The sequence below is a fragment of the Eleutherodactylus coqui genome, chromosome 13 (assembly GCF_035609145.1).
Source record: "Eleutherodactylus coqui strain aEleCoq1 chromosome 13, aEleCoq1.hap1, whole genome shotgun sequence".
In the NCBI taxonomy this organism is placed as follows: domain Eukaryota; kingdom Metazoa; phylum Chordata; class Amphibia; order Anura; family Eleutherodactylidae; genus Eleutherodactylus; species Eleutherodactylus coqui.
The window spans coordinates 90,366,950-90,378,747 of NC_089849.1; positions in this window are offsets into that span (position 1 = coordinate 90,366,950).

The window sequence follows — 11,798 nt, forward strand, 5'->3', positions numbered from 1 at the left end:
CCTTACAGGAAACCATCCTTTCCGAGGAGGACACAGCAGCCACCTCCTGAAGTCAAAGTGAAGACTGGAAGATGGTCATACCCCAAGGGAGGTCGGGGTAAAGAAGCTCAACCCTCTCCTGAACAAACAGGGGGTAGATTAGCACGCTATCTAAGTCAGTGGCAGGGGATAACATCTAACCCCTGGGTACTCCAGATTACTGAAGCGGGGTACCGAATTGAATTCCACTCTCTACCCCCTAGGAGATTCCTCATAACCTCCCCTGGGTCCCTACAAGAACAAGGGAACCTCATAAAAGGCGTACAAGAACTCAAGGACTTAGGAGTCATCGCACAAGTCCCTGATCACGAAAGGGGTGAGGGATTCTATTCCCCCCTGTTTCTAATCAAAAAAACAAACGGTTCTATTAGGACTATTTTTAATCTCAGGGCCCTAAATAAATTTATTTCATATAAAAAATTTAAGATGGAAACGGTGAGGTTTATCGTCTCACTAATAGACCCGGATAGTGTAATGTGCACTAGAGATCTTAAAGATGCATACTACCACGTCCCAATAGCCGCAGTCCATCACAAGTACTTGAGATTCGCCCTGCGGAAGGGTGACAAAATCCAGCACTATCAGTTTACGGCCCTACCGTTCGGAATCTCCACCGCGCCTCGGGTTTTCACAAAAATAATAGAAATGGTAGCCTATTTCAGATGGAACCAAATCCTTATATTCCCATATCTGGACGATTTCTTGTTGGTGTCAAGACTGGAAAAGGCAATACGCACGGACCTATCCATGGTCCTGTCTACCCTAAACAATTTAGGGTGGATAGTCAACGAACAGAAGTCCGACCTGAACCCAGGTACACAGAAAGTATACCTGGGTGTATTATTAGACTCCAACATCCAGGAATCTCGGCTTCCATCATCTAGAAAGGAAGACCTTATCCAAGCAGTAACCTCCCTCTGTCAGGCTACGACGGTTTCTATCAGAGAAACAATGAAGGTGCTCGGCATTCTAACAGCCTGCATACAGATAGTACCATGGGCACACGCCCATACTCAGCAACTAGAAGGGTTCATCCTTGCCAGGTGGGACAAACGGCAGACCTCCCTGGATAAGAAGGTGAGCCTGTCCGTCCAAGTCAAAGAGTCCCTACGCTGGTGGACCTCACAGAGGAACCTAAGCAAAGGTACCTCCTGGTCGTGAGAACCCGCTGTACCTGTCACAACAGATGCCAGCAAAACAGGATGGGGAGCGCAAGTAACCGACCTAAATCTACAGGGATCTTGGGACTCCCAAGTAGCTAAGCGCTCATCAAATTACAGAGAATTAAGAGCAATCTGGGAGACCCTTCAGGCGGCAGAACGCCTTTTAAGAGGAAAGCATGTTAAGATCTTGACTGATAATATGACAGCTCTGTCGTTTGTTCGTCACCAGGGGGGGAACGCGACACCCGCATCTGCAACAACTGGCGGCCAAGATACTCCGCTGGGCGGAATCCAGCGTACTATCCCTCTCAGCGATCCATCTAAAAGGGTCCACAAACGTCGTTGCCGACTTCCTGAGCAGACCGTGCGTCCTTCTGGGAGAATGGGGGCTGAACCAGCGAGTGTTCGACCAACTAATCTGCCAGTGGGGAGAACCGCAGATAGACCTGTTCGCCACGAGGGGAAATACAAAGTGCCAGGACTTTTACTCACTCAATCCAGGAGTGCGGAGGACATGGACCTAGCCTACGCCTTTCCTCCCTTCCCACTGATCCCACACAACCTCAGAAAGATCCAGACCAGCCGGGTGTCAGTCATCTTAGTTGCCCCTATGTGGGACAAAAGACCCTGGTATCCCCTACTAAAAGCCTTGACGATCCGGGGTCCACTTCTACTATCAGCCGTGGAAGATCTCCTTCTCCAGGGCCCGCTAACATACCCGGGGGTCGAAAAATTGAAGCTAGCGGCATGGATGCTGAAAGCATGATACTGCGAGGGAAGGGACTTTCCCATAAAGTTATTACCACCCTAACAAAAAGCTGTAAACCTATCACTACAGCCATCTATGATAGGGCATGGAGGAAGTTCACAGACTTCTGCAAAATAGATCCAGGGAAAATTCCAGAGATCGACATACCCGCAATCCTGGAATTTTTACAGGCAGGTCTAGAGAAAGGCCTTACCCCAAGAACCCTTAAGGTTCAGACAGCCGCACTGGGGTCTTACCTAGACTTTCCTTTGGCAGAACACCGCTGGGTGCGTAGATTCCTCAAAGGGGCAGAAAGACTTCGACCCTTTATTAGGAAAACTTTCCCTACCTGGGACCTAAACCTAGTCCTAAATAGTTTTGCCAACCCCCCTTTGAACCCCTCTCCCAACTCCCACTTAGATTACTCACGTTAAAAGTTACCCTTTTAGTCACCATAACTTCGGCTTGGAGAGTAGGGGAACTAAAAGCTTTATACTGTATTGAACCATACATGATAATACAAGATGACAGAATTACTTTTAATTTGGACCCAGCCTTCCTACCGAAGGTAGTGTCGAAGTTCCATAGGGAGCAGACAGTTACTCTGCCCTCCTTCTGTCAAAATCCCCGAAATGATAGAGAACGAGAATTTCACAGCCTAGATGTTAGGAGAGCCGTTCTAGCGTATTTAGAGGCTACCCGCTCTTTCCGTAAAAGTAATAACCTCTTTATCCAATTTCAGGGCCGGCAAAAGGAAAGACGGCATCTAAGGGCACCATTGCGAGGTGGATCAAGACTGCCATCCCAGAGGCATATAAAGCCAGGGGCCTCGATCCCCCGGGAAAAATTAGAGCCCACTCCACACGCTCTCTCTCCTCCTCTTGGGCAGAAAAAGGCCAGGCGTCTGCCGAGCAAATTTGCAAAGCAGCCACCTGGTCTAGCATACACACATTTATCAGACATTATAGGGTTAACGTCCAGTCGGATAAAGACCTGGGCTATGGACAAAAAGTCCTTCAGGCAGTAGTCCCGCCCTAAAAGCCACATATAATTTGGTGTACTCCATATGTAAATGGGGCCGTCGGGATGACGCCCTGGAAAGATACGGATTACTTACCGGTAGTCCCATTTCCAGGAGTCATCACGACGGCCCATAGTTCCCTCCCTGCTAGAATAATTTATGTTCTTTTCAATGTAAATATGACCGAATAAAGGTAAATTTTGGTTTAGTAAACATTGTCCACCGTAATAATTTGTAAGTCACTAAAGCATGGTGGAAAGGGAGGTGCTTTTGAACTCTTCCTGTCCCTACCTGGGTCAGAGGGCAACCTCCATATGTAAATGGGGCCATCATGATGACTCCTGGAAATGGGACTACCAGTAAGTAATCCGTATCTTTTATGTAAATCGGTTCCTGACCATCAAAATCTGAGTACAAATTTGGAATCTGCACCCAAAACTCTGTAAGAAACAAAAGTTTTATGTTAAAAATATTTTTGTAACACGGTGAATTACCAGTGCAGATTGCGTAAATCCCTGGTGAACAGCTGATTTTGCCAGGGAAGCTGCTTTTCTAAAATGGTACATTAAGATTTGATGAAAAACTATAAAATATCCCAACTTTTGTTTACTTTAAAATTAATGTTAAAAAAATCACTGTTTTCCCAGCAGATGGTTGCAAGAAAAACATGGAGGGAAACCTTTTATCATCCTCACATTCTGAAGGCAAAACGACCAATATCACTCAAGATTCATCTGGAAAAAAATGCATTTCCCCAGATATTTGTCCACGACTTCACAGCAGACTTCCGCCATCTGATCTCCCTGAAGAAAAGCAATCTTCTTCTGATCACTCGCAAACTGTAACACAAAGTACGAATTATATAGAGGGTGAAATATTTCCCTCTCCTGAAAGTCAGTGTGGTGAATCCAGCCAGTCTTCATTCAAGGGAGAATGCCCGCTTTCAGAAGACATAGAATGTTTTACACCAAACGACAAGAACGTGAATTCGTTTCAGTGTACGGAATGTGGGAAATGTTTTGACCAAAAATCAGCTCTTGTTGAACATGGAGGAGTGGACAGTGAGGAGAAGCCGTATTCTTGTCTAGCATGTGGAAAACGTTTCACCCAGAAAACAGGACTTGTTGAGCGCCAAAGAACTCACACAGGAGAGAGGCCGATACCATGTTCAGAATGTGGGAAGGTATTTTCCCGGAAATCGCACCTTATTCGGCATCATAGAACTCACACAGGAGAGAGGCCGTTTCCATGTTTACAATGTGGGAAACTATTTTCTCGGAAATCACACCTTATTCGACATCATAGAATTCACACAGGAGAGAAACTGTTTCAGTGTTCAGAATGTGCCAAATGTTTTGCATACAAATCTGTTCTTCTTGAACATCAGAAACTTCACACAGGAGAGGACCTTTTTTCATGCTCTGAATGTGGGAAATCATTTACAAAGAACTCTGCTCTAATTGTTCATCAGAGATTTCATACGGGAGAGAAACCATTTACATGTTCAGTATGTGAGAAAGGTTTTACCCAGAAATGTGATCTTATTAAACATCTTCGAATCCACTCGGGAGAGAAACCGTATTCATGCTCGGTGTGTGGCAAGGGTTTTACCCAAAAGCCAGATCTTGCTGAACATGAGAGAATTCATACAGGGGAGAAGCCGTTTAAATGTCTGGCATGTGGAAGAAGCTTTACCCACAGAGCAAATTTTGCTAAACATCAGGCTCGTCACTCACATTATTTTAGTCCTAGCTTGGGGTAAGGTAACCTTCGATCTCCTAGAACAGTGATGTCGAACCTTTTAGAGACGAGTTCCCAAACTGCAACCCAAAGCCCACCTATTTATCACAAAGTGCCAATATGTCAGGGAGCGGGGCTTATCACGATGTATGACTTTTACCTCCGTCGTTATAAAAAGGACAGGGCTTTTGCAAAATTGACAGGGTGCAGATTTTGACTGCTTTTTGGATGCAGAAATTGCTACGGAAATTTCTGCTGAGGACATTCTGCAGCATTTCCGCAATGTGTAAACAGCGGTAATAGTGACCGCCCCCCACACAGCATCCCCAGCAGTAATAATGACATCTCACAGCAGCCCCATTAGTAACAGTGACATACCACACGAGCCCCAGTAGTAATGGTGCCCCCCTGAGACCCATATGCTTACCCCCTCCTCTTCGTGGAAGTGCCACTGCTCCTCTGCTTAGCACTTCTGTGACATCAGTGTGTGCTCCTGAACACCTCCTACCCTGCTCTCACGGAACCTAAGAGGAGATGTCGGGGAAGGGGGGAGGAGTATCCTGGCTGCACATTGACATCACAGTGTGCGACAGTAACAGCGCAGCTAGCAGCGCAGCTGAGTGAATACCGGCAGGGAAGCCACGACTTCTGCCAGTATTTACTAACATGGTGAGTGGCTGACGGTGGCGCATGCCAGCAGGGAGGGCTCTGCGTGCCGCCTCTGGCACACGTACCCTAGCTTCGCCAGTACTGTCCTAGAAGCTGATGGTATGCTTGATTTAAAGGAAAGTAAATCTATCGTGAAGGTTATTGACATTAGGAAGCAGGGAATGGAGTTATTTTGCTTCACAAATAAGTGGCGTTAATTTACGATTTTCCCTGACTCCCTACTAATTATTGCAGGATGCTGAAACTGCACATGTGTAATGATGTAAGTCTCTCTAGGTTATGTGCTAATTTGCATGTCTGAACTGATAATGTTCTCCCTTTAAAAAAAAAAACAAAAAAAAACAACCTTTATTAGGTATTCTCATGCGGTATAACACAAATATGCAAAAGAAGATCCGCCATCTTTCAGCAGAATCTTGTGAATTTCAATAGTCAAAACTTTTGCGCTCTTTCCGTCCTTTCTAGCTACACATACCCTGTTATTTGCTTATTCCGCCACCCTTTCCCAAACAAAACCCTAGATTCCCAACCTAAAACATAAACACAAAAGTTTTACCCACGATACGACCATCACAGCAAGCAGTCCGTATCCCTGCGCATAATGAAAAGTAGGAAAGCAGAGACCTCCCAATTTCTCCCTCCAGGCCAAGAAATTGGTCAGATACACCTGATGCGGTATTAGGGCAGTCAATCCCCCCCCCCCCCCCCCCCCCCCCGTACTGCTGTATCAACCAGAAGGCCAAAGTGACAAATTTTAGGATGCAGGATACGCGGGGCCCCTAGGTGCGTCTCCATAAAGTCAAGGACGTCTCTCCAATAGGTCTGCAGAACATGGCATTCCCAAAACATATGCATAATTGTGCCCGCACTCACCAAGCATCTTGGGCAGTCTGCATTGGGCATTAGGCCCATGGTACACAAGCAAGTGGCAGTATAGTAGATTCTGTGCGAAAATCTGCCTTGGATTAACCTGTCCCCTGCACTGATCAAGGGCGGTCTTGAGCAGGCCAAAAGGCCGCCTTGGTCATCCAAGTCTTGGTCTGGTATGTCCAAGCCCCATTCTATAAGTTCACATTATACAGGGCACTACTGCACGCAGTGTACATGCACTCAGCACAGACCTAGCTCTGCAGCATACACAAATCTATATGCGCACAGCTGCAGCAGGCGTTAGAAAGTGATTTTATGACCACTAAGGCCACTCTTACACAGGCGTTTGTAAAAATGCTGCGTCTTACAGTGTTGGGAACAGCGTTTGCCTGCATTTTTGTCTTTTCTTTTTCACTGAACATTTTGTGCAGTAACAAGGCAGGAGCAATAAGCTGGCGGCACTTTTTTTTTTAAATCCCCTTCTTCACCCCTGGGGCATAGTAAACAATGTTAGATGCTGTACAGAGCATTTTACAACTTTTTTTTTTTATTTTTATGCCCCTCCATTCATTTTAAAGGTCACATAGCATCAGAAACGTGCTGAAAAATATTACCTACCGCGGGTGACAGATGATAGATTGGCGACTGCTGCAGAGATCTGATTGTTGAGGCTGGGTTTCATTCTCTTTCATGGGAGTGTTGGAGGTTTCCACACCTTAAAGGGACCCTGTCGTGTCCCCACAGCACCATAAACGGAGTCATGGTGCTGTTAATGGATGTGGCAGCTACCTAGCTGATGTGTTTTGTTATTTTATACTCGCCCGCTCCCTGGTTCCTGTAGATCGCTCAGCCACTGCAAATCCCACTCTTTGCAGTGCCATGCACTTGCTCTCCCACAGGCTTGGATGGGAGAGAGCATGTCACTATGAAGAGCCGGATTTGCAGTGCCCGCGCGACCTTCACCGTTAGCTTGCAGGTGAGTATAGAAAAAAATTAAAAAGTGAGCCGGGTGATGAGTTTTTTTTTTTGTCCTTTTTTGTAAACCTATGCAGAGCTCTTACGGGCAGCGCTAAATGGTGCGGAAGATGTCGTGTTCCACTAATGTATATTACAAAATTTCATATTCATATGTGTGACTCATTTATATGAATGTAGATGCTTTACAATGAATAACCCTCTAGGGTATGGAAGATGGCGTGCAGCGCCTATAAGTATATGTACCTTACATGGGTTTCATTATATCATGTCTGTATGTCATCCAGGGAACAGGCCGCACTCTGATCTGTGGGCTCTGGGCTGGGAATGGCTCCCTTTTTACTATTTATTCACCTTTTATACCCCGTGTGTCCGTGTCTCGCCTCTGAACATTTTCTCTGCCCATTTACTTTTCATTATAGTGCATTGACAGCTCTTGGTGCATGCGGCCTCATTTAATTCTGTATGTTCTAAATATTAATAAAAGATCTTTACAAGTTCATCATTTCAACAAAAAAAAAATTTGAGTAATGGGAAAGACCAAAAGTTTTCTAAGTTGATGTTTTTTTGCAGTAAAAACTACGGGAGAAATGTAGTATTACCTGGTGGCCATTCCAATGAATGGCCACCCTAACCCTTTGCAATCCAATTTTGTATTCAGGGTTTCCTAGGGGGCTTTCTCTTTCTGCCATTATACAATGACGCCATCTGCTGGCTAGAGCCAGTACTGCAGTATAGGACATGCTAGAGAGGCCCGCAACAACAGAGCAGCCAGGAATCTACATTAAGAATACCCTGCCGGACATCTTCCAACCTCAGAGCTGTACAGCCTTCAATCAGAATTTCTTCAGACGTCAGACAGTGGATTGGAAAGGGTTAATCTGTCTAGGTCCACAAGTGGTAGAGTCACTGCTTCTGGGTGAGTAGGGTCTTAAAGGGGAGGGGAAGACTCCTTTTATATATTGGTGAGGTATTTCTCTTTAGGAATACATCCAATCACATCTCGGTTGCAATGAACTGATACAAGAATGGTTTTAGAGGGGAAATTCCTTTCCAAGAAGTCAGGTTGTTGAAATGTTTTTTTCTGCTAGAATAGTCAGTTCACCCTTCTAATGTAATGATATGGTTAAACAGTGAGTCTTATAAACTAGCGGTCAGGGGACTGCATCGCAACACTATGTGTGACCTTATAGGGGCAAGGTTACGCCTTAGGTTGGAGGAACACTAAGCATAGAAAGTTTCCCAAAACTAAGGGAGAAAATTCCCATAATCCCCTCTGCCTTGGTTCTACTTTCTCCCATAACGCTATAAAAACTGAAGCATATAAATACATTCTTCCTGTGTGTCCCAGGAGATCAGCCGCTTCCTTCTCACTGCCTGGGGGTAAGCCAACCGTCTGCAGATGGGACCCAGATCACTAAGCCAGGCCTTTTCAGACCCCTGAGTTCTCTGCAGCAGAACAAGTCCATTTCACGAGTATACAAAAATCCTGCAATTTTTTGTCCTATATTAAATTTTATTATAGGTTCAATTTTTCTTTTGAAGAAGTTATCCAGTTGTAAACTATTGATGGGCTATCAGTAGAGGTCCACCGCCTGAGATCCCCAAAGATCAGCTGTTCTCATGCACTGAGCTGATTTCTGCAGGAAACAGACAGCTCTGTTATCATTGCAGTGGCCAGGGTTGGTATCACAGGCAAAGTTCTCAATTTACTAATGGTGATGTATCCAAAGGATTAGGCCACCAATAGTTTACAACTGAACAATTCATTTTAGTCAGTGTAAACTGCTTTGATGCCATCCTTTGTGTACTTATTGTATAAAACTTGGCAACAATAATGTTGAGTATCTGCTGGGATCAGGTGCAGAAGGTATCCAGCAACACCAGCGTAATTGAAAGCTGCATGTGGTTTGTGTTGGCGTATTTCTTAGATTTTCAACGGAGCTCCGCCTGAAGTAGCGTAAAAGCATATAATTGTAGCCCGATACATACAATAAATATATTTTTTAATTATCTGTGAGTGGTTATTTCTGCTGACTCTGGTACTGGTGCATTATGTCTCCACCGGATGTATGGGTAGAGACATGAATTGGGAGCCCTGAGTTAGAGGGTCACCTAGGTGATGGGCACAGCTGCGGATTGACTGCCACACACACCTCCCTACATGTACTGCCCATTCCCCTGCCAAGCTCACACATCTCCTGGCCGGATTGGCATCTCTGCTCCGTTTCCCCTGGCGCTGTGCTCACATAACTTCCTTGCCGAACTGCCCTGTCAGCTCCCAGCTTCCGTCCCCTCTGCTGCCCCATACTGCCATTTCCGCTCCTGTGCCTCTGCCGCGGCACTCGTACATCTCCCCGCCAGACTGCCCTGTCAGCTCCTAGCTACTCCCCCCTCCCCCCCCCGCAGCAGCTGGCCCCGCTGTCATTCTCTGCGGTGGGCTCCGCTCCCATACACTGCTGGCACTGGTGCTGCCGACACCACCAACCCCACTCTCACCGCCCATGGCTCTCACAATCCACAGCTGGGGGCGTTACCTGCCGGTTCCCTCTCACTGACCCAGGACAACCCATGTCTCCACCCTTAGCTCTGGTGGAGACATAATGCACCAGTACTGGATTTTGAACAACAAAAGTTATGCCGCTATGCTGATGCATTATTGCTCACAATAGTGATCACAGGCCATCATGGCAGGACCTTCACTATTATATAGCGTAGGGTCGATGACATAATAGAATGTGCTCGCTCCCTCTGCGAACCCTGCACACACAAGGGTGTCACTGGAATGCCTCCACAACATTGCCACACTTCTATAGGCAGCTCATGGAACCACAAATAATGTAGCCTATAATCCACCATGTGCCATGACAGCGGCACACTGTTCTGTATGAGGCAATGGAGGGAAGCCTTCCCTTGTGGGCACAGAGAGGGCAGTTGCAGTGTTTGCAGCATTATGGGCATTATGAGTCTGTGTGGGATTCCGCAGCAATCCGGACCTCCCATGTGCATGAGGCCTAATGTGGATTCACACTGAAACTGACACAAAGAAACCTGCTGCCTTGATTGTGTGCTGCACACCGGGGTCACAGGGCTAATCTTCATGTAAGGAAGCTGAATTGTGAAAGGACTGGTATCTCTAATAATGTGTCTATTCAATGTACTGTAAGGCTGGGTTCACACTGGGCGGAAATCGCGCGGAATGTCCACAGTGGGACCGCACGGAAATTCAGTGACATTTCCGCAGCAGAAAGGCTGCTTAAAAACCAGCGACGCCTTGTTCAGCGCTGAGGCTTTACAGACCGTCCCATCGATAACCGGTCTTGTGCTTTTACATAGGAATTAACATTGCTCAGTGAATGGAGGCGGAGTGCGTCGGGGATCATTCCGGCCACCTGTCTGTATTCACAGTAAACAGGCAGTTGTTTCTAAGTGATAACTTCCTGTTTACATAGAAGGATCTGTTATCGGACACACCGGTACCGATCTGATGACCTTATTGCCAGGTGCCAAAGTGGTAGATATGGAAGCCCGTGATGAGACGATTGCCAGCAAAGCATTCCATGTTATATTAAGACTAGAGATGAGCAAGCATACTCGCTAAGGGCAATTACTCGAGCGAGTATTGTCCTTAGCGAGTACCTGCCCGCTCAAAAGAAAAGATTCGGGTGCCGGCGCTGGTGAGCGGTGAGTTGCGGGAGTGAGCAGGGGGGGAGAGAGGGAGAGAAAGATCTCCCCTCCGTTCCCTCCCGCCAGCACCCGAATCTTTTCTTCTGAGCGGGCAGGTACTTGCTAAGGACAATGCTCGCTTGAGTAATTGCCCTTAGCGAGTAGGCTCGCTCATCTCTAATTAAGATGTATCTTATGAGAACCCACAGGGAATTCTGTTTAATCGAAGACATTGCCAGTTTTTATACAGAAAGAAAGGTTATCATCATACAAAGGTTGCTAATACAAAGGTTATTGATCATAAGGCTTATTGACATCTGCAAAATAGTCTCAAAACTGTTTTGGTTTGTCTAGACAAGGAAATAACTGCAGTCAGGGTATTATTATCACATTATACACTTTTTCAGTTGACTATGTCTTTATGTTAACATAATTTAGTATTGCTATTTTTCTTATTGACTTCTCTTTATCTTTTAATCCTTGTTACCGCACTACAAAGCAGAGGTTTTAGTCTTCTATATAAGGGCCAGGAGTCAAATCAGATAAGAAATACATACACTTTAATGCATTCTGAAACGTAACAATTTATGTGCTGTGACAGATCTGTCGTTCAGTTTTTATGCATGCAGTAAATGAACATCAAACAGGAAGTAAACAAGTTCTCACTAGTCGTTCTGTTGGGGCGTGCCTTTACACTGAACCATTCTCACAGGAACACTAACGATAATGTAAAAGGGCGCTTCACTATCCTCAGACTCCAGAGCCCCCAGCAGTCCTTACAGAGCAGCTGCTTATTGTTGAGCGCCTCATCCCATGTGACTGATCACATGACAGTGACATCATCACAGGTCCTGCAGCCACACGGCAGCTGCACATCAGGTATGTCTGAGCTGGAGGCTGGCGGATG